Below are 22,383 nucleotides of genomic sequence, written 5' to 3' on the forward strand. Positions count from 1 at the left end.
GACTCTTAGCAACCCCAAGGACTGCAGCCTACCAGGCTCCTCCGTCCATGGGATTTTCCAGGCAAGAGTACTGGAGTGGGGTGCCACTGCCTTCTCCTCAGATAGGTCTAGTAAGGTATAAAAGTAAAGATAAGTGACTGCCCCCAGCCATTATACACAGCCTGATGAATCATTTTAATTAGAAAATGTGAAAAGTAATGTATAACATCCCAAAGAAGTTCCCTCCTGGGACAAATATTATATGTAGACTTTTTAAAGTTCTTTTTCAGTCCGCTGCTGTTTTTTGTTGCTTTGGCACACAATTATTTAACATCTTTTTCATTCCAGTCCTTTTGCAAACTTTTCTTTTTTTAACGGCCTTGTCTCTCTCTCGCATTTCCTGTCATGGAGTAGGAGCTTACATTTTTATTCTGTAATAAGGTTGCTTAAATCACTTCCTCAATCTCTCTCTGGAGAACAGGGTTTCAATAAAAACACTTCAGGGGCTCTCAGAATGTCTTTCCTTTGTTGCTAGCTGCTTAGGAAATGGGGGAAAATGGAAACTCTTGCCATGGATCCGGGCCTGGCACGGAAAGCACAGGTGAGTCTCCAGAGATTAAGTACAAATTGGGAGGGTGGGGGCGGTGCCCACACTTGCAGCAGCAGCCACCCACCCTCCCCTGGGCCAACAGGAAAGGTGAGTGTTCGGTTGCTTCCCACCCTCCCTGCTAGCAGCCCTGCTCCCTCCCCAGGCTCCCGTGTGTGCAGGCAGGCAGCGATGGAATAGCTGCTCTCACCCCCTTGGAAATATTCACGGCTGAACATTGCAAATTGCTCTGGGAAGTCGTCCTATAAATTTCCTTGTGACCTCCACCTCCACGCCTTCCCCCCTATCTTGAAACTCAAGAGGAATCAATCCTAGAATGAAAAAAGGGAGGGAGAGCTGAAATTTGATATTTCTTTATCTTCCTGGCAACTCAGAGTCTGCGTGAGCCTCTTGGTTGGCAGGTGATGACCCACTGGCTGGGGAGAAACAATTCCTGGAGGGGGTTTCCATGCCGGAGCTGGAGATGGTTCAGAGGGACTCGGCCCGTTTTGGAGAGATGGACACCTCAATGTGTGGGCCGCTAGCGTGTAAGTCTGTCGGGAAAGAAGGGGTTGCCTTCTCCTCATCTCTGGGGCAAGAAGTGAATGTTTGAAGCTGAAGAGGCCTACAGGGGCTTGGTTGGGATTCAGCGATGAGACCTCCTTTTATGAGTTTCAGGAGACCCCCTCCCTTCTGACCCACGCTGGGATATTAAGCTGGGTGAAACATCACGTGGGGCCAAGAAACAAGGGTGGCACTCAGACAGGACTTACCATAAGAGCAGCATCAAGGTCTGAGGGTGCTTGATGAAATGTGCAGGGCTGGCTGAGGGGCCACACGCACCTGCATTTGTCCTCTGGCTCTGCATCACATCAGTTATGTGATTTGGGTTCCCTTCACTTCCTCTGTAAACTAGAAATATTTCTATCAACTTCAGAAGGTAATCGTGAGAATGAAACACGACAAGGTCTATCACCTCTTGCGTGACATCAAGCCCCAAGTGAGCCCTAATGCGAAGCCAGTTGTCACTGCCATTGATGTGATGGTGACATTGTGATGGCTTCCCAGGGACTCTGGGCTGGTGGCATCCTCAGTCTCTTCATGGCTGAGGGTCCTTGCTCACTGCACAGCCTCTTCTGGTGCCTGTCCAGCCCCAAGCATGGGCCGAAAGAAATCCAGACCAACCCAGTGTGTGAAGCACTAAGGTCTCCCTACCAATGCTCTCTCAGAAGTATTGACATCACAGACAAACATCCCTGACATACAAGTAGCACACTGAGCACATAAATATAAGCCTTTTGCCTGGAATCGAGTGACACTTGGTAGTGCTCTGGGATCAGTTGCTACGTGCGGCCTCGTCACGCAGCCAAAGGACGAGGGGCTCACATGCGTGACTGCACTTGGCCTGCCTTGCACACAGCACAGCTGCAGCTTTCATTTCATCTTCTCCTTCTCCTAGTTCTCCCACACATTGCATCAGTGTTTGTGGCAACAGCGTTCCTGATTCTGGAGAAATTTCAAGAGATGATGAAAGTCAATGCTTTCAGATTTCTGAGACTTATAATCACTCCCCACTATCTCCAAGGCCAATTTGATGGGGTTTCCCAGGTTCAATTCCACACATCTTCTTAGATAGCAAGCGAAATTTCTTCTTTAAAGGCTTACCTTCAAGTTCATTTTTGAATGACTGCCTACAAAATCTTCCATGAAATAAGAGGGGAGGCTCAACAGAGAGGGGAGATATGTGTGTATATATATATTTAATTATGACTGATCTACATTTATGTATGGCAGAGACCACCAAAACATTGTAAAGCAATTATCCTCCAATTTAAAAAAAGGAGAAATATTAAAAAAAAAAAAAAAAACTTTCATATGCGCTGCCAGAAGGGGCCTGCATCCCCCAAGCAGGATCCTGAACATATGTACTCTCCTTCCCTTTGTAATCACCCAGGCCATCCTACCTCACCAGAAAGAACCATGCCTCACTTTTTCCCATGCAACTCAGGGATCTAGAGCATTCTCCAGGGCCAATTGCCTTCACCACCAGGCACCATGGCCAGGATTGCAACATGCTCTGCAGAGCAGCCTTGACCTGTCTTACTTCGCTCCTTCCCCTGATCGAGTCTTCGCTCCCTCCACAGTGGGGAGAGTGTCCTCCACCTCCCTGCTGTCCTAGTGAGTGAACAGACAGGAAAGTCATTAGTTCAGTAACAGAAATACTGGCTCTGCCTGCCACACAAGAACAAAAGTGTCTTGGGTACTGTAGGGATCCCATAGGGAAAGGAGAATGGAAACTAGCATCTCAGTCCTTTTGTTCAACTTAAACCCTCAGCCTGCAGGACCCTTGCTTGTTGTAAATAAGTTTAAGTCAATAAATTTCAAGAGTTTTTTTCCCTCAGTTTCCATCACCGCCCATGACGGAAATGAATCTCTCTCTGGGACTCGGTCCTATTTTGAATGGCGTGTGGTCTCTAACACTCTTTCAATGGAACACTGAAAGGCCCTCCTTTCTATTCAAAGCTTCTTGGGCCTGAAGTGAAATCGCTTCTGATCAGAGAACACTACTCATATCATCACTGAAATATGCAATATCTATGTTCCTAGAGAGAGCAATCATCAACTATTGGAAAAGTAATGCTCTTAAGAAGTTGGAACAATCGTTTCCTTTAGCTCAAATAAAATCCCTACCCAGGCTGCACATTGTACTGGGAAACATTCTAACCCATGGATTTCTGTACAACGCTGGGATTCTATTAGGAAGAAATAGGTCATAGGATGGATATTGGGTAGGCAACCAACAGTGTCGACCTTTCATGGGCACCAGAGCACTGATGCTGTCCTTACTTAATCTTCATCACACCCTCATGGAGTGGAAGAAAATAGGGATGGCTGACTCATTCCAAATGGAAAAATATTACATGGAAATGACTTACTATAAATCTCAGGGTAAATTCATAACATAGGACCAGGACACTGCCTTCAACTCCTCACTTCCTACTTTTCCTGAATAAAGCTCCCACTGGATATAAAACTTCACACTGTCCCACTGTCTTCCATAACCTTCCAGTTCTTCTACCTTCTGTCTCACTTTAGAAAGGACTTCATTTCACTGTATCTTTGTCATGCAATTGTTCCTTTACAGAACAGCTTTAGAGATGGAGTTTAAAAGATTGCAAGTAAAAAGGAAAAGCAAGTTGTGTAATGGAAACAGTCTTGTCTCAGCATTACAAGGCTTATTGGCCGAAGAGCCAGAGAACTGAGGTATAAAGGGTCACAACCATTTCTGACTTCTCTGCCACTCATGCCCGTTGCAAAGTAATTATCCTGTCTTATCTCTCTCCACTTAAGAATGACTGAACTGTGATTGGGAATAAGAACTCAACTCAGTTGCCTTATCGGAGACAGCAATAGCACCCCACTCCAGTACTCTTGCCTAGAAAATCCCATGGATGGAGGAGTCTGGTGGGCTGCAGTCCATGGGGTCGCTAAGAGTCGGACACGATTGAGCAACTTCACTTTCACTTTTCACTTTCATGCATTGGAGAAGGAAATGGCAACCCACTCCAGTGTTCTTGCCTGGAGAATCCCAGGGACAGGGGAGCCTGGTGGGCTGCCGTCTATGGGGTCGCACAGAGTCGGACACGACTGAAGCAACTTAGCAGCAGCAGCAGTGCCTCACACTAAAAAAAAAGCTTGATTCACTGATCTAAGTGAAAATGTATGGAGATCAGGGATCAGGTGTGGTTTTTATAATATCTTGGCTTTACACATTGGGTTCTCTTGGCTACAGATAGGCACAGGTAGTCCATAAATTGTTTTAATTTTTGAACTCTTATCAATAGAGCTACAGAAGTTCTGGACCTTATGTTTGTACATGACCACCTCCATCCTAACTTTCCAGGCAAGAGCCTTAGGATTCATCTTGAGTGGATCACTTTGGTCACATGCCTTCATTCTGAATAGATGACAATGAGCAGAAAATGGGATGTGCTTATTGTCTTAATTAATTTAACTAAAAATGACCCCTGGACCATGGACTATTAGGTTGAATAATCTGAAACTGCTAATCATCAATTCATCATTTTGACTTGCAGAAACTGATTTCCTCTGGGTCAAGCTAACAAATGGGATGTATGTGGAGCAGGATGGAAGCCAAAGGAAACCCCACATGATTAAGAAAGTGGGTAGGAAACTGACAAGCCCCAGGTGTGACCGTGGCAGGGGTGCTGGCAACATCTCTCTGACTAGCTTCACTGCGTGTTAGCTACATTGTCAGTTTTTCTATGTCTCTGAGCCTCAGTCTCCACATTCACAAAACGGAGAGCACAACAGAACCATACTTTGAAGGTTGTGTAAGGATTCAGTGAGTTAATACACAAACATTTTAGAATAGTACCTAGCTCTCAGAGACTTTTGTTTAGTCACTCAGTCGTGTCTGACTCTTTGCAACCCCATGGACTGCAGCACACCAGGCTTCCCTGTCCTTCACCATCTCCCAGAGCTTGCTCAAGCTCATGTCCATTGAGTTGGTGATGCCATCCAACCATCTCATCCTCTGTCACCCACTTCTCCTCCTGCCGTCAATTTTTCCAAACATCAAGATATTTTCGAGCAAGTCAGCTCTTCACATCAAGGGCCCAACTAAGAGATTATAAGCCGTTATTATCTGCTAGGTGAACCGACATGGGTTGTGAAAGAATTCACAGAAGAATGAACAAGGGAAGAAATGAGAGTTTTTAATCACTTTCCAAGGGAGGAAAGGGGCCAAATGCATAGAGTAGTGTTGATCCTGAAGGGTGAGGGTTTGAGTCTTTTACTGAGTTTTAAAGGGCAAGGTAGGGATTCCCTGGTAACTCAGTTGGTAAAGAATCTGCCTGCAATGCAGGAAACCCCAGTTCAATTCCTGAGTCAGGAAGATCCACTGGAAAAGGGATATGCTACCCACTCCAGTATTTGTGGGCTTCCCTGGTGGCTCAGCTGGTAAAGAATATGCCTGCAATGTGAGAGACCTGGGTTCAGAAGATTCCCTGGAGAAGGGAACAGCTACCCACTCAGTATTCTGGCCTGGAGAATTCTATGGACGGTATAGTCATGAGGTCACAAAGAATTGGGCAGGACTGAGCAACTTTCACTTTCAAAGGGCAAGGTACAGGAAAGAAGGCATGGGTTCCTACATACTTTGATCCGCAGTTGTATCTGGACTGACTGTGCTTCTACAGGATGTGGGTTTTTTGAGAATAGACCTTCTGTCATCAGTGATTTTCCAGTTGGTTATCTAAAGGAGACTTGATAGTGGTCATTGACAGGAATTGCTCCATTTTGAACCATGTTAGGTGTATTTATATTATCATTGTTTTTGTTATTTCTGGACAAATGCAAAGGCCTTCATTTGCCATCACTATGGTGCCTCTTGATTCATACTTGGGTGATGTGCTATCTTGAATCAGTAACTGCACTCCCAGACCATTAACATTCTGGAGTTTACTAAAAATTAGAGCAATCAGTCAATCACATTTCATCACACTGAGAAAAGCTTGCTTTCATTTCTGCTCTTTCCACAGTGGATCTGGTATCTCTACGCTTTCAAAGCCAGTTGAGTCAGTGAGTTGCCCAGATGACCTAAAGTTAGTGAAATCTTCTGCCCGAATCATCTTCCAAAAAGCACAGAGTGGCTCCATAGGCGAAACTCAATTCCCAGGGAAAAGTCAGGGTTCCCACTCTCCTGACCCTCTTAAAGGAGGTCTGCTTCGTTGTTTGTAAATCCTGGGTCTCAGTATTATCAGCAGCATCCTAGGAAAATCATCTTAGTTCATCCCTGTACCTCTCACCAGAATTTTATTAAAACCATTGCAGACTGAAGTGGGCTTCCACATTACCCCGAGGGAACCACCCGGCCTCTGCAAGAAGCGCCCGCGCTCCCGTGCCCTCTGCTCTGTCCTCAGAGGGAACTTGGGCTGCAGCGAAGGAGGCAGCGGCAGGGGGAATGTTGATGGTGAAGTTTGGGGTGGAGTCTTAGCAGAGGAAGAATTGTTCTGAAAGTTGACAACACAAGCTGATCACTCCTCAGGCTGCTGCCCCTGCCAGCGATCTCTCCTGTGAGTGTTGGAGTGTGAGTGAAGGGGAGCAGATATCCTTTGTAAAGAAAGGTGTTCAGGCTGCACAAGCTTTATAATCACACTCAGCTAACAAGCTTCTAGGACTCAGGGGTTTGGGGCACCTAGTGACACCCCTCCTGATCAGGTCCATTCTAAATTCCCAGGGACACCATCTATTCACACACTTTACTGCAGGACAAACCCTGTGCTGGGCTCCAAAAATACCCAACCACATCACTGCCGGCTTCATACCCACTAAATGGAGTCTTCATCAGAAATGCCTTCACAACACAATCCAGGGAACCATCTAGGCCAAATATGATTTTTAGCTGCCTGAATAATAAGGCCATTGTATCGGAACCAGCTTTAATTCTTTTTTTATTTGTATAATACAGATTAATTGTAATAGTCACAAAGATAATAGCCAGCTTTTAGCATGGCTAAATCTCCATAATAGCAAGGAGATTCTGTATCAGGCAACTAAGCCCTTTGCCTGCTTTGTCTACTTGACCCCTGGCAAACAACCCCTCTAAGGTATGATGTACTAGCCCCATACCACATATGAGGACACAGAGGTCAGGTTCAAAAGACATTAAGTAACATGCCCAAGGTCATCCAGCTGATATATGGCATGAGAAAGGCAGAATTTGAAGTAGGTGTCTGCTTCCATAGTTAATCTCCTTTCTTTTTAAAGTGCTTGTGTTGCAGCCTCCTCATGGACAAATACAGATCACCATGGGCCTCCATCTCAGCTTCCAGCTCAGAACTTTGCACCTACTAGAACCTCACAGACCTCTTCTGATTCACCTTCCCCCTGTGAGGTTCACTGATCTTCCGACACCTGCCCTGTCCACCTCTGACTCCACCCCATCTCTCTCTGTTCTTGTCATCATATCATCCATGACTACTGAATACCAAACAAAAGCCAGAACTATTAGTTTTGGAAGCCCTCACAGGTATGAAATGAATTCAGAATATTTGGCTGCCAGCCTGCTGAAACTTGAGGCATCAAGCAAGCACATGTTGTTCAAATTTGGGGATTTTTCTAGAGCTGCATGGCTCCCTTAGCTTTCGTTCCACATTCTTTGGGTGCTTGGCTGGACATTCAATGTACAGCTTTAAATTTAACTTCCCAGCCCTGATAACAACCCAACGCTGTTAAATGGACCAGTGTACCTGGTAATTCATCTTACTTGAAACGTTCACAGCTGGGCGAGCATGCCTTCATTATCATAGAAATCACTTGAATGTTTAACAAACATATCTGACGTATTCTCAGCATTCATGGTTCCCATTTTCACGTAACCTGTCATGATGCGTGCTATATGTACATAACTCAACAATTCTTGCAGAGATGGTTTTTCACTTTGTCTGAGAAAAGACATCCAGGTTTCAGATTCTTTTAGAAGAGAGGCTTCTCATTCTTCAACAGCCTCTGTGTTTTGACTCTGAGTAGCTATTCACCCAGGGTGACAGGTCCTCCTCCTATTCAAGATCTGATTTAAGATTCAAACCCTGCTTGAAGGTTTCCCTGAGTAACAACACATCTGTGCCGTGGTGTAACACTCCCTTTCCAGAGTTGATAGTGTGTGGTTGCTATTGCTCCTGGGTTCCTAGGTCACATGAGCATGGGCCCTTCCTTTAGATTCCCCGGGATTTGCCAGTTTCTGTTTCTTTTGTGCGCTTCCCACACACTTTTCTGTTTCTCATGGTGCTGTGCCCTCTGTGAACGCTCTACAGATGGAAGACAATGTAGGGCGACAGGATATTATGTTTCTTTGAAAATATCGCAAAGACCCACCAGAAGCCACAGATCAAGTATCCTTAAACAAGAAAAAAATACATAGCCTGTTCCTTTTTTTGCAGATGGCCGGCAATTGAGTTGGAGAGAAAAGATTTTACGGATGGCATGATAAACCATGCTAAGTTGGTGTGGTAGATCCTTGGTGTTCTCCAATGTGCAAGTTTAATGAGCTTCCTCATGACAGAAGAGGAATCAGACCAACTGTCCAGGCATACACGTAGAGCTTACCCTACATATTGTTGGCTCAGAGAGTGTTTAAAAATTTAGAAATTAGCTGCCAAGAAATTTATAAAAATAGAACATATCACAAATATATTTCCAGCTTCTCTTTAAAAAGTCAAACAAGTTTCTTTTTTTGGAAAACAGGCAATGCTGAATCCATATTCCCATTCCAAGATCTCTTTGGATGCGGTGTGAGTCCTTTATTTTTCTACACCACTCATCATTTCCTACTTTTTCTTCCAGCAATAAGTCAGAGTTCATCTAACACTTATTTTTTCACTTTTTTAAAATTTTAGTATTTTTCTTTTCAAAAAGCAAGAGAAGTAGACTGAGAGGGCTGCATTTTTTATGTTTTTTTTCCCCAAAAAGTGTGTTAGAGGTACATTTCTAATGGGGAGGAAAACTATGACAATGTGTTTAACAGGAAAATTTTGTATGAGTGAAATAACACAGTTTAATGTTCCATTATGATGAGAACTATGATCTGGTCAAGAATATATCCAGCTTCAAGTAACAGAATATTCAAACATATTGGCTGAAGTATGAGGGCTAGCAGCTCCACGAAGCTGTCAGAGACACAGGCTCCTGTTTTTGTTTTCCATCTTTTGTGCGGTTTTCATGTCCGTGGTTGAAAAGCACTTTGCATATTTCAGGGAGTGAGAAGGAAAAGAGATATGAGGCAACCTTCCCCAGGCCCTCTGCCTGCGCCCTCTCGCCAGGATTCTGTCACATGTCTATTCCTCATAGCAAGGAAACTGGGTAATCAAGTTTCAGCCCCTAGAAGTGAGACAGAAAAAGAGAAGGGGGCTGAGTGAGCCCTTCAATGCTATCACCACCATCAGCATGTGAAAAGCTGTGTTTGGAACAGGCGGAAATGGAAACACCCTCAGAGTGCATTGATGAACCTGGCTCTCTTCATCCCTGTGCCTGGTCCTGGAGGCTTCTGAGCTTGCGGTCCTTGGTCCCCGATCTCTTGTTATTGTTGCACACGCTAACTTGAATCATTCAAGGTAAGAGCATGGTGTATCCAGGGAATCGTTTTGCCGGATGTCAGAGCCCAGTATAACCCACAGCATCCACCCACCCTGCCACCCCCACCCCCACTCCCACCCCCTCAGATCTGGGCTCTGCTTCCCTCTGTCAGGGCCCACACAGTAATGTTGGTGCAATAGTAAAATTTTATTTCTTTGTAAGAAATGGCCCCGAAATGAAAGTCAACCAGCTTTATAAGTAACTTAAGTCCTGTATTTATAGAGTCATTAAGGGTCTAAAGGAACACTTAAATTTTTCTACCATATTTTATTACATTGTGTGAGGGATATTATTATGTTATAATAATATTTGCAATTCTAGAGATTTGCTAAAGCTTTAGACTGCGTCTCCTGTGAATTCCACCAGGGGTCTATTGTGTGTAATAAATTACTAGCTGTGTGGTAGAGATCAAAGCAAGGCCCTCAGGAAATCAGGAGAGGGATTAGCATGGGTTGGACTGATCAGGAAGACTTGCATCTTCATGGCTGGAGCAAATGGACACACAGACTAAATTCAAGTAATGGATTCCTTTTCTCCAAGATTATAGCAGCATCTCAATTACCTAGAATTCAGACATCTCGTAATTTCTCCTATCTGGAACACTTCAGAAAAACACTAAAAGAAGCACAAAAGTTTACTAGAATAGCCAAAAGAGAACTCACTAAGTCTATATACTGAAATGTAAATGTTTTATTTCTAAGGAAACCTCACTCAGACTATGAAGCCTTTGGTTTACTTAAGAGTTCACTAAGACCAGTTTATCTGGTTTCAGTGTAAAGTAGGAACGGCTGGTCTAAAGGGACCTCATACAGGGCAGGAATAGAGACCCAGACCTCGGGAACAGGCCCGAGGGCACGGCAGGAATGGGGCGGGAAGGGTGGGGTTAGCTGAGAGGGCAGCCCTGGAACACACACACTGCCCTGTGCAAAACAGAGAGCTGACGGGCAGGCGCTGCAGGGAGCTCAACCCAGTGCTCCGTAATGAGGGCCAGGGTGGGAGGAGCGGGAGGGAGGCTCCAGACGGAGCGGTAAATGTATATCTATGGCTGATTCACATTGTTGTACAGCAGAAATCAACACAGCATGTAAAGCAATTGTCTCCCAATCAAAAATAAATTTTTAAAGAGAGAGACATCACAGAAGTAAACTTACTGATAGAGGCAAGATGTTATAGCAGCAGAACAAAAGCAAGGAAGGATACAAGAACTATTCTAAAAATCAGAAATCCAAAGACATTGCTGCCCAGAACCATCTAAAAGAAACCATCTGATGAAGGCCAGTTTTGAACCACTATAAGAAAGGTGGTTTTTAACCCTCATTCTGAGTTATCAAAACGGTTAATTTATATTGAGAGTCACCATTTAGAGAACTGTGTTTTCTATTTCAAAAAAAAGATTTTCACTTAAATGATTACAATAAATAGGTTTTCGATCTTAAAGGGAATAAGTTTCAGTTGTCTTGAAAATTCCTATTGGGGAGGACTTAATTCACTAATAATGCTAGAGAGATGTGACTATATGTGTTATATCTATAGAGTGAAGTTATGTGTATATGTTCAATTTGTAAAAAACATGAGAAAACAATCCATGTTCAAGAGATGACCATCCTTTTCTAATTAGAATCCACTTTGAGTCAAGCTGTAAATATTGCCATACTTGAACACAGAATGAAATAAACATGCTCCAGGATATTTACTGACCCATACTAACTCCTTAAGTCAATGTGACTCCAATACAAATTGCTTCCAAAGCATTCTAACCCCCCGCCTCTCACATACAACACAGGCAGGACTGGACATTACAAGACAGAAAACAGAACAACCAAAGTCGAATGCTTATTAACCACAAGCATATGGAACACTCAAGCATGGTTTAATGACTATGTTCCAACTGAACCACAATACTGAGACGCATCACTTCCAGTAAATGGACACTAAATATTTTCCATTAAAGAAGTATCAAGTAACAGTCTCAAAACTCAGGTCTTTCTCAATGACTCTTCTGTTCAGTAACCCTACTGCCTAAAAGGATATATGTTATATAGTGTTTGACACTTCAACAGGAAGCAATATAGAACTACTTGGCAGTTGGCTCTTTTCATCTCTCTTTGATAGAGTGTGCTTTCTTCTCCTACTCAAATGGAAGAAGGGTTGGACTTTATCAAGCACCTCCTCTCAGGTATTCCTAATCCGCTTTGGCAGCACCATTTGCCCCAGAAGTGGGGTAGACAGCAAGAGCAAGAACAGTACTCTGAAGGCCATGTGAAGAAGTAATGAGCATCTTGCCTGCATCGGTGAGTCTAATACAAGGCCCAGCATCTGCAGGAAAACCAAGGATTTAGAGAGCATCCAGAGACTGAAAGGTTAAATAGAGATAAGTAAAGAAGGTTTCTAAGGTTAAAAACTAAAGCATCAGTTTTTGCTATCAACCTTGATTCTCAGGCTAGGAGTCAGCACCACTGTTACCCTCATCATTATGCTTATTATATCAGTATGAATAAAGCTCTATGCCAAACATTTTATATATGCAAACTCTTATTTAATCCTATGAGGTAGCTGTTGTTTTCCCATTTTTATTGCTAAGGGTGTGAAAGAGTAAAGAAAGAGATTTAAGTGGTAGAAAATGGTAGCACTGGGGTTTGAACCCAGGCATCTGACTCCAAAGCTCACACCTTAAATCCTGATCAATGTTCTTATGCTCACTAAAGTAACCACATCACCTTCCAACCGCTTCCACAGAGTCAGGCTCAAGGAAACTGCCTCAGTTCTGCTTGGAGGAAGTGGCAGCATCAGGATAGGACTGGTGGTGTTCCAACCCTTTGTGGCTCAGATTCTGGTCTTTGTTTCTCTCTGGCCTCCTGTACTTCCTAATTACTCTCCTAGCTCATGTTAACCCCTAACATCTTCTTTCACTGTCCTGCCCAAGCTCTACGATTACAATCCACCCATGCAGCTATGTGTCACAGAAGGCAAAAATGATTCAACTGTAGGGAAAGGGCTTCCCTTGTTGAATTTGTCTTTAAACATGTAGAAGATCAATTGCCTAGTTCTATAGCTTCCAGGTATTGAAAACCCCAAGGTAAGTTGACTCAACAGTTTGTGGGTTTCCTATTAGCCACTTCCCCAATCACCTCAAATATATCTACTGAGATCCTTTTTACTTTCCCATAAAGCTGATTGCTTTCTCTCTGCTAGATACTTGTTCCCAAATCTTTAAAAATGTTTATCCCTTTAATTAATTGGCCCATAGAGATGAAGCCAAATGCCTGGGCTGCCCAGGAGGAGGAAATGTTCCATAAGGAAGAGGGGAAAACTGTTGACCTCCCCTTCTATACACCATTCTGTCCCACCCACAGTCGTTGCTTTAGCTTAGAGGAAAGGGAAGATCTAATACATCTTCTTTCTTAGTTAAAACTGTGGGAATCAACTTCCTCCTCCTGCCACCTCTCTTCTTAGGGGCATCACCTGCTTGTTTTCTTTTGCCTGGGTGGTGGCTTTCTCTGAGGACTGTTTTGAAGTAATTTGCATGCTTGGGTAGCCAAAAGAACCTAATTCCTGTCTTCTTCACCCCCCTTCACCGTCATACCATTTACCATTGTTTTCTTTTCCCTGGAACTATAGCCACCAGCTTCTCATGGTCTTCGCTAGAGTTTCTCCCTCTCTGCAGAGCTCCTTCCTACTCATGAGAACCAAACAGAGCCAGCTGGCTTTCCCACCTCCTCCACACTTATCACCAACACCTTCAAAGTCTGGCCTGCCCCAGCCCATGTGTTGGGTTGGGGGAAAAGGGAGTTTCAGATCAGCTAAAAGAGAAAAGTGGCTGGTATGGAAAACTTGGAATTAAGGGAACATCAAGGTCAGCCCCAGGGTGAAGAGCTGCCCAGGCTGGGCTGGGCCCAGGAGCCAGAGCCAGAAGCCCCAGAGGGCTCAACTGAGAACAGCAGCACACAGACCCAGAGTGAGTGAGAGGTGGGAACCAGGCAAGGGGATGAGTCACACAGAGCAGCCCAACGCCCAGGGCCAATCCAGAAGAGGGGCCAGGTCAAAGCAAGTCATGACAGGAGAAGCTCAGGATAGAGGTGAATCCAAGGACAGGAATCGAGAGGCAAAAACAGAGCAGAGTTGAAGGGAGGCAGAAGAAATCAAGTGTCAAACAACAAGAAGACAGGGGGTAAGGAGTGTGGTATGCTATCCAAGGGCTGAGTTTAAATTCCACCACCTAAACAACACCCCAACCATATTTGTGTCTGTTCATTCTAGAAGCATATGTAGGTTCATGCACTATAAAGCCACAAGGGGCTTCTAATGGTTTCTTGCTCCCTGATCTGAGGCATCGTTTCTAAGAGATGCCAAGGACAGTTAAGTCTGGCTTCCCCCCACAGGCTATTACTCCTTTGCTCATTAGTTGGGTGCAGACCTGGACTCAAGTCCCAGTTTTGCTGGTTAAAGTTGCCCTACCATTTGGTTGGTTTTGGCCACAAAATGACAATGCCGTATGGTTCAACCTAGTATCACAAGAGCTTAGACAGCTTACTTTTCTAAGCCTCAGTTGTCTTTTCTGTAAAATGGGGAGAACACCTCTCATGCTATAGTGATTAAAGTCACAGATTTTAAGGTGTTTGGTATAATGTCTCACACCTGGTAAATGCTTAATGAACACTTATTATCCCTAGATTTTAAGAATAAACATTTGGAATTAAATTTGATAGTAAAACACTAAAAACATACACTGGGCAGGTAGTCCTGAACATACATATAACACTTTTGATACCTGCTAAAGCTGAAACTCCAATACTTTGGCCACCTCATGTGAAGAGTTGACTCATTGGAAAAGACCCTGATGCTGGGAGAGATTGGGGGCAGGAGGAGAAGGGGACGACAGAGGATGAGATGGCTGGATGGCATCACCGACTCCATGGACATGAGTTTGAGTGAACTCTGGGAGTTGGTGATGGACAGGGAGGCCTGGGGTGCTGCAATTCATGGGGTCGCAAAGAGTCAGACACAACTGAGCAACTGAACTGAACTGAAGGGAACTTTTCATGCAAAGATGGACACAATAAAGGACAGAAATGGTATGGACCTAACAGAAGCAGAAGATATTAAGAAGAGGTGGCAAGAATACATAGAACTATACAAAAAAGATCTTCATGACCCAGATAATCACAATGGTGTGATCACTCACCTAGAGCCAGACATCCTGGAATGTGAAGTCAAGTGGGCCTTAGAAAGCATCACTATGAACAAAGCTGGTGGAGGTGATGGAATTCCAGCTGAACTATTTCAAATCCTAAAAGATGATGCTGTGAAAGTGCTGTACTCAATATGCCAGCAAATTTGGAAAACTCAGCAGTGGCCACAGGACTGGAAAAGGTCAGTTTTCATTCCAATCCCAAAGAAAGGCAATGCCAAAGAATGTTCAAACTACTGCACAATTGCACTCATCTCACACGCTAGCAAACTAATGCTCAAAATTCTTCAAGCCAGGCTTCAACAGTACATGAACCATGAACTTCCAGATGTTCAACCTGGATTTAGAAAAGGCAGAGGAACCAGAGATTAAATTGCCAACATCCACTAGATAATCTGAAAAAGTGGGAGAGTTCCAGAAAAACATCTACTTCTGCTTTATTGACTATGCAAAAGCCTTTGATTGTGTGGATCACAACAAACTGTAGAAAGTTCTTCAAGAGATGGGAATACCAGACCACCTGACCTGCCTCCTGAGAAATCTGTATGCAGGTCAAGAAGCAACAGTCAGAACTGACATGGAACAACAGACTGGCTCCAAATTGGGAAAGGAGTACGTCAAGGTTATATATTGTCACCCTGCTTATTTAACTTATATGCAGAGTACATCATGAGAAACGCTGGGCTGGATGAAGCACAAGCTGAAATCAAGATTGCCAGGAGAAATATCAATAACCTTGGATATGCAGATGACACTACCCTCTGGCAGAAAGCAAAGAACTAAAGAGCCTCTTGATGAGAGTGAAAGAGAAGAGTGAAAGAGTTGGCTTCAAACTCAACATTCAGAAAACTAATATTATGGCATCTAGTCCCATCACTTCATGGGAAATAGATGGAGAAACAGTGGAAACAATGTCTGACTTTATTTTGGGGAGCTCCAAAATCACTGCAGATGGTGACTGCAGCCATGAAATTAAAAGACGCTTGCTCCTTGGAAAAAAAGTGATGACCAATCTAGACAGCATATTCAAAAGCAGAGACATTACTTTGCCAACAAAGGTCCATCTAGTCAAAGCTGTGGTTTTTCCAGTAGTTATGTATGGATGTGAGAGTTGGGCTATAAAGAAAGTTGAGTATTGAAGAATTGATGTTTTTGAACTGTTGTGTTGGAGAAGAATCAAGAGTCTCTTGGACAGCAAGGAGATCCAACCAGTCCATCCTAAAGGAAATCAACCCTGAATATTCATTGGAAGAACTGATGCTGAAGCTGAAACTCCAGTACTTTGGCCACCTGATTCAAAGAACTGACTCATTTGAAAAGACCCTGATGCTGGGGAAAATTGAAGCCAGGAGGAGAAGGGGATGACAGAGGATGAGATGGTTGGATGGCATCACTGACTTGATGGACATGAGTTTAGGTAAACTCCAGGAGTTGGTGATGGACAGGGAGGCTTGTCATGCTGCAGTCCATGGGGTCACAAAGAGTTGGACACAACTGAGCGACTGAAATGAAATGAGTATGCAGCCCTGAGGGATCTGTTTTATCTCCATCTAACTCAAGCAGGAGTAGGGCAGCGCAGTGTTAATCGCTCAGTCCTGTCTGACTTGTTGTGACCCCATGGACTGTAGCCTGCCAGGCTCTTCTGCCCATGGGCATGCTCCAGGCAAGAATACTGGAGTGGGTTGCCATGCCCTCCCTCCAGGGGATCTTCCCAACCCAGGGGTTGAACCCAGGTCTCCTGCATGACAGGCAGATCCTTTACCGTCTGAGCCACCAGGGAAGCCAAGGAGTGGAGATATGTTTAAAACCATAGCAGGCTTTGAAGTCAGCTGGATAGTGGTTGAATGAATCTATTGTTACCACTGGATGACCTTGAACAAATCACTCCACCTTTCTGAATGTCAGCCTACTTACTGGTTCTCTGAGAATAGCAATAGTACCTGCAGAAATACTGCCCATGACATATTAGCACAACACATGACAAATCGTGAAGGATTGATATAGTAGTCCTCACGTGTTGATCAGATCTCAACACTGACTCAGGTCTGCTTACATATTCCAGCTCCCAGCACGAAGCCACAGCAGCTCTTGCATAGGAGAAAAACAATAGATAAGCGCACCTGCCTATCTTCCATCCATTGCCCCATCTCCCACCTAGATTCTAGGACTTGTCTTGCCTGGAGGTCCTGGACTTACTGTGCTGCCGGTCATCAGCTATTTGTTCACGGCAGGTTAATGGCTTGGTCTAGGAACTCTTACTTCGCCTGTGGTTTTGGGATTTCAGAGGTTGAAGGAGAATTTTTGGCAGGTGGAGAATTTCCCATTCAAAATAAAACAGCTTATTTTAATTTAAAAGATCTGTTAGGTTTCTTGGACATCAAATGGCTCTTATGAAGGAGAATATTAATTGGCTTCAGCAAAATGGTCACACTTCTGTGACCAAGCAAAGAGAGAACGTTTCCTTCTACATGCAGATGGATTTCAAAACTCGGTGCAGAGAGCCAGCAAGGATCCATTGATGTACAGCTGAGGCTGAAATGTCTGCAGGCACTGGGCTGAGCCTAGTCCATCTGCTGTTTTTCCCAGTGGAAAGTTGAGCTATACCAACCTCACTGCAGCCAGATTACATGTTGCTACTGGGAGTCATGTTAAGTCATCTTGCACAAAAATCTGCACAAACAAGCCAAGTTTCTTCAGTAAAAATCAAAGGCCCACTCCTCTCTTTCATCTTACCGGCTATATACCTCGCAGGCTCCCACGTTGCCACCTGCTGCTTACTCTTTGCACTAAAATCAGCAGAGTTTATCTACTCAATTTGTGCAGGGTAACCCATGCTGCACAAACAGACCATGGCAGTGAAACAGAAGTAGCTAAGGGAGCTAAGAACACACTACTGAGACATGGGCATGGTGGGCAGAAGTAACAGGGACCATGGGACAATTTCACTTTGGTTAAAAAGAAGGAAACTGGTGGACCCTATAACATCAGGGAATGGTTCTATTGAAATTACTGACTCAAGAAAAAGTATTTGGCTCAGTTCAAGAGTCAATAAAATTTCTGTGTTTTTTTTTTTTTTTATAGTATATAACTTACAGATTCTGTAAAGATTGTCTTCTTTACAGAGTGTGTGCATGCTAAGTTGCTTCAGGCATGTCTGACTCATTGTGACCCCCTGAACTGTAGCCCATCAGGCTCCTCTGCCCAGGGGGATGCTCCAGGCAAGAACACTGGAGTGGGTTTCCATGCCCTCCTCCAGGAGATCTTCCTGACCCAGGCATCGAACCCATGTCTCCTAGGTCTCCTGCTTTGGCAGGCAGGTTCTTTACCACTAGCACCACCTGGGAAGCCCTCTTTATAGAGTATGTGGGAACAAATTCAAGTCCAAGATGAACATTGAAATTAGACCCAGTTGGCCTCCAATGCAGCTGAAGAGGTTCAGGGGGTTTTATGTCTTATTCAGCAACACATCATATTGGGCCCAACAAATTGTACCTGAGAATCAACTGGGCCAAGAGACAGAAACAATAGGAATTTCTATGATACCTAAATGTGAGACATCCAGAAACCTCTATCTCTGGAAAATGGCTCATTTCTCTCCATATCTATTCTGAGGTATATTAATCTCAATTAAGAGAAATGAACTGAAAACAAATTAGTCTTGGGCAAGTGTGTTTAACCACCAGAGTCCCTTCCCTGTTGATTACATGTAATATGCTGAAAGGTCATATTTCTATGGAAATTAGTATCTTGCCTGAGAGGTAGTTTTTACCGAAGCCATGGCACATGCCATTCCCTTTTGCTCTGTGGGTTTTTGTGGCAACTTTGGCAGGAGTTTCTGGGTGGAAAACCAAAAGGTATCAGACTTACGTATCTCACATGACAGTAGCTTGAGGTCTCGCCATCCCTCTTCCTTTTTATCCTCCCTTCTTGGGAGTGGTAAATGACCATCAGCACTTTCCAGGGGAAATCATGAGCTTGTTCATGAGCCTGATGCCAGAGTGAAAAGAGAGGGATTGTGAAAATCCAGAGAACCAGCCAGTTCATGACCACTTAGGCACATACAGCATCGGTTCCCCATCTTTGACAAAGATGCTATTCGAGGAAACTCTACTCTTTTCCACTGTGGCAAAGTGGCCTATACTTGTTCTCTTCTTGATGATGTTGTGAGAATTAATGAGGAATGCCATCCACTTTTAACTTTTCAAAGAACCTCTATGAATAAAGTCATTTCAAGGGAGTAATGGGGATGGTGAATGCTGTGATACAAATGAAGTATCTGAAAGCAAGTTCCAATAAAGGCTATTAATATACTCATTGGACTCTATTAGGGGTTTCCTATGTACAAGGCACTGTTCTAAGAACTGTTTATATAACTGTATATATACTTCAAAATAACCTGATGAGGAACTTCCCTGGTGGTCCAGTGGTTAAGATTCCATCTTCCAATGTAGGGGGCATGGGTTTGATCTCTGGTCAGGGTACTAAGCTCCTAATTGTTGCAGAGTGTGGCCACATATTAAAAAAACAATAATAATAATGTTATGAGGTAGCATGGTTACCCAAACAAATGAAAAACTGAGCCACAGAAAGATTAAGCAATAACTCATTTAAGGTTATACAAGTACTCAGCAGTAGCCCCAGGCTTTGCATTGAGGTAGTCTGACTCTAGAACCCAGGCTTTCTTGCTACTTCGTACTGTGTTTTGTATTCATTTTAGATTTGTTAAGGCCTACTAGTTCTATTGTATTCTATTCAAACTCTCTCTCTGAAATGGAGAAAATGATGGGGCTAAATTTCTTTCTGCAAGTCTAGGATTCTCTTTGCCACGTTCCAGCTGATGAATTATCCTCTAATTAGTTTGGAATGCTGTGCTGTGCTCAGTTGTTCTGTGTGTTGGACTCTCCGTAGCCCATGCGCGAGGCTCCTCTGTCCATGAAATTTTCCAGGTAAGAACACTGGAGTGGGTTGCTATTTCCTACTCCAGAGGATCTTCCTGACTCAGGGATCAAACCCATGCCTCTTGCATCTCCTGCACTGGCAGGAGTGTTCTTTACCACTAGTGTCACCTGGGAAACCTCTAGTTTGTGATGAATTAATTTTTTTTTTCAAATTTATTTATTTTAATTGGAGGCTATTTACAATATTGTATTGGTTTTGCCATACATCAACATGAATCCTCCACGGGTGTACACGTGTTCCCCATTCTGAACCCCCCTCCCACCTCCTTCCCCGTACCATCCCTCTGGGTCATCCCAGTGCACCAGCCCCGAGCATCCTGTATCATGCATCAAACTTGGACTGGTGATTCATTTCACATATGATATTATACATGTTTCAATGCCATTCTTCCAAATCATCTCACCCTCTCCCTCTCCCACAGAGTCCAAAAGACTGTACTATACATCTGTATCTCTTTTGCTGTCTTGCATACAGTGTTATCGTTACCATCATTCTAAATTCCATATATATACGTTAGTATACTGTATTGGTGTTTTTCTTTCTGGCTTACTTCACTCTGTATAATAGGCTCCAGTTTCATCCACCTCATTAGACCTGATTCAAATATATTCTTTTTAATGGCTGAGTAATGCTCCATTGTGTATATGTACCACAGCTTTCTTATCTATTCATCTGCTGATGGACATCTATGTCCTGGCTATAATAAGCAGTGCTGCAAGGAACATTGGGGTACACGTGTCTCTTTCAATTCTGGTTTCCTCGGTGTGTATGCCCAGCAGTGGGATTGCTGGGTCATATGGCAGTTCTATTTCCAGTTTTTTAAGGAATCTCCACACTGTTCTCCATAGTGATTGTACTAGTTTGCATTCCCACCAACAGTGTAAAAGGGTTCCCTTTTCTCCACACCCTCTCCAGCACTTATTGCTTGTAGACTTTTGAATTGCACCCATTCTGACTGGCATGAAATAGTACTGCACTGTGGTTTTGATTTGCATTTCTCTGATAATGAGTGATGTTGAGCATCTTTTCATGTGTTTGTTAGCCATCTGTATGTCTTCTTTGGAGAAATGTCTGTTTAGTTCTTTGGCCCATTTTTTTGATTGGGTCATTATTTTTCTGGAATTGAGCTGCAGGAGTTGCTTGTATATTTTTGAGATTAATTGTCAGTTGCTTCATTTGCTATTATTTTTTCCCATTCTGAAGGCTATCTTTTCACCTTGCTTATAGTTTCCTTTGTTGTGCAGAAGCTTTTTAATTTTAATTAGGTCTCATTTGTTTATTTTTGCTTTTATTTCCAATATTCTGGGAGGTGGGTCATAGAGGATTCTGCTGTGATGTATGTCGGAGAGTGTTTTGCCTATGTTCTCCTCTAGGAGTTTTATAGTTTCTGGTCTTATGTTTAGATCTTTAATCCATTTTATTTTTGTGTATGGTGTTAGAAAGTGTTCTAGTTTCATTCTTTTACAAGTGATTGACCAGTTTTCCCAGCACCACTTGTTAAAGAGACTGTCTTTTCTCAATCGTATATTCTTGTGTCCTTTGTCAAAGATAAGGTGTCCATATGTGCGTGGATTTATCTCGGGGCTTTCTATTTTGTTCCATTGATCTATATTTCTGTCTTTGTGCCAGTACCATACTGTCTTGATGACTGTGGCTTTGTAGTAGAGCCTGAAGTCAGGCAGGTTGATTTCTCCAGTTCCATTCTTCTTTCTCAAGATTGCTTTCACTATTCAAGGTTTTTTGTATTTCCATACAAATTGTGAAATTATTTGTTCTAGCACTGTGAAAAATAACTGTTGGTAGCTTGATAGGAGTTGCATTGAATCTATAGATTGCTTTGGGTAGTATACTCATTTTCATTATATTGATTCTTCCGATCCATGAACACAGTATATTTCTCCATCTATTAGTGTCCTCTTTGATTTCTTTCACCAGTGTTTTATACTTTTGTATATATAGGTCTTTTGTTTCTTTAGGTAGATATATTCCTACCATACAACCGAGGCCAGGGGCGGTGGCCGGGAGGACCAACCCCACGTCCAAGGAGCCATGGCTGCGCAGGTGCAGGAGGGCCTAGAGGAGCTATCCCACATTGAAGGTCAGGAAGGGCAGCGGTGAGGAGATACCCCTCGTCCAAGGTAAGGAGCAATGGTTGCACTTTCCTGGAGCAGCCATGAAGAGATACCCCACACCCAAGGTAAGAGAAACCCAAGTAAGACAGTAGGTGTTGCAAGAGGGCAGCAGAGGGCAAACACACTGAAACCATACTCACAGAAAACTAGTCAATCTAATCACACTAGGACCACAGCCTTGTCTAACTCAATGAAACTAAGCCATGCCCATGGGGCAACCCAAGATGGGCAGGTCATGGTGGAGAGATTTGACAGAATGTGGTTCACTGGAGAAGGGAATGGCAAACCACTTCAGTATTCTTGCCTTGAGAACCCCATGAACAGTATGAAAAGGCAAAATGATAGGATACTGAAAGAGGAACTCCCCAGGTCAGTAGGTGCCC

The sequence above is a fragment of the Bos indicus x Bos taurus genome, chromosome 20 (assembly GCF_003369695.1).
Source record: "Bos indicus x Bos taurus breed Angus x Brahman F1 hybrid chromosome 20, Bos_hybrid_MaternalHap_v2.0, whole genome shotgun sequence".
Classification (NCBI taxonomy): Eukaryota; Metazoa; Chordata; class Mammalia; order Artiodactyla; family Bovidae; genus Bos; species Bos indicus x Bos taurus.